Consider the following 2,182-nt stretch of genomic DNA (forward strand, 5'->3'; position numbering starts at 1 on the left):
TTTGTTTGGCTTCATTTAGCTTCTCTGAGAAGAAAGCCACAGGATGCTCTTCTTGGCTTAGAACTACCCCAATGACTAACTTACTAGCATCACATTCCACCACAAACACCTGATTGAAATCAGGAAACCTTAGAGTAGGAAATTCTTATATCCTCTTCTTCAACATTTCAAACCCCTTGTCCGATGCCTCTATCCATTTGAATTGGCACTTCATGCCCCCCTTAATGGTGTTCAATATAGGTGCACATATATGGTTAAAACCTCTGACAAACTTCCTATAGTAGGATGCTAGTCCATGGAAACTTTTAACATTCCCTATACACTTTGGGGTCGACCATTGTAGGATGGACTTGATCTTATTAGGATCCATCTTGATACATCCATTAGCAACAACAAAACTAAGGTACACTAGTTTAGTCTTTAGGAACTCACATTTGTCTTGATTGATTAATGACTTCTCTTGGTGTAGCCTCCTTAGTACCATCTCCAAGTGCTTCATATGCTCCTCCTTGGCCCTACTAAATATTAAACTGTCATCTAAATACACAATTACAAACTTACCAATAAATTTAGCTGACACCTCATTCATGAGTCTTAGGAAGGTACTTGGAGCATTAAATAGGCCAAATGGCATTACTAGCCACTCACACAACCCTTCATTTGTCTTGAAGGTTTTCTTCCACTCATCACCAAGCCTCATTCTAATTTGATGATATTGTGACTTTAAATCCACCTTGGAGAAGTAGCATGAGCCTCCTAGATTGTCCAATAGGTCCTCAACCCTTGGCACAGGAAACCTATATCTAATACTGATTTTATTTATTACTCTAGAGTTCATACACATCCTCCACTTGCCATATTTCTTAGGTGCAAGGACTATAGGGACTGCACAAGGAATTAAACTTTTCCTTATGAGCCCTTTCTCCAACAAATCTTGAATTTGTTTTGCTATTTCTGCATTTTGGCTTGGTGTCATTTTGTAGGCAGCCTTGTTAGGTAGGTTGGCCCCTGGTATTAGGTCTATTTGGTGACTTACTTCCTTCATTAGTGGCAGTGCACTAGGCATCCCACTATTTACTATCTCATGATATCTCTCCAACAAATACTGCACTTCTTGAGGCATACTAACCTTTGCTTTGGTCTCTTTCTTTGGCTTCATAATCATTGTACAACACACCCCTTTCTCCTTCTACATGACCTTTAAAAACTCTTTTCCACTCAATAACATAACACTACTCCCAACTCGCTTCTCTTCACTAGGTTCTACCAAAGGGTCCATTTGATACTTCCTACCCTATTTGGTTATAACATAATTATTCCTCTCATCATCATGGATGAGCTTTACATCATATTGCCATGGACACCCCAACAAGAGATGGCATGCATCCGTAGGCATCCAATCTCAAACTCCACTAAGCCCTTCTCATCCCCCATGAGTTTTTGACCTTTACTCAACCAAGACACCTTGTATGTGTACACTTGAAATGGTGCACTTCTCTAAATCCTTCTATCCGAGGTTCTCCATAGATTGGAAAGCTCGAATGCCGACTTAGAGCTCCCTAGTCATGGAGTGCAAGGGGCATACAAATGAGCATATAAGAGCTCTCAGTTGAGCTTTAGAAACGCAGCCCTTGCTAGTAAACCACAAAATGGGAGATTCTTTAGACAAGAGCAAGAGTGCTAGTGTCAAAGAACTCTTGGATCATGCAATGCAAAAATGAAACTATATTAGGATGAGATGCACAATGCAAGCTATACTTAAAATGAGATGAGAATGTTACAAATCCAACTATTAAGCTATGTGATCTAATTATTTGCAAAGAAAAAAACTATACTAACATGCAATATGATCTTAAGACTAATGTGGTGGAATGAGAGAATGAGACAAGAAATGAGAAGTTCTCCACAAAGCTCCAAAGAAACCTGTTAGAAAACCTGCAGCATGACAATATTCAAAAGATGGATCCCTTTTGAGGGGGAAAGCTCTCTCCCTTTTAAAGATATATGGATGGTAGAGATCAAGATGAAGATGGTGGATGATCAACGGTGGAATTCAAAAAGAGGAGTGATCCATGTGCACACACAAGTCAACCAATAGAATATAAGTTGACTTGTCATATAAGACAAAAGTCACAAAGCCTTTTCTTTTAATTGCAAAATAGAAAAAGGATTTTATGTGTGC

The sequence above is a fragment of the Cupressus sempervirens genome, chromosome 5 (assembly GCF_028749045.1).
Source record: "Cupressus sempervirens isolate cs-2001-9-10 chromosome 5, ASM2874904v1, whole genome shotgun sequence".
Classification (NCBI taxonomy): domain Eukaryota; kingdom Viridiplantae; phylum Streptophyta; class Pinopsida; order Cupressales; family Cupressaceae; genus Cupressus; species Cupressus sempervirens.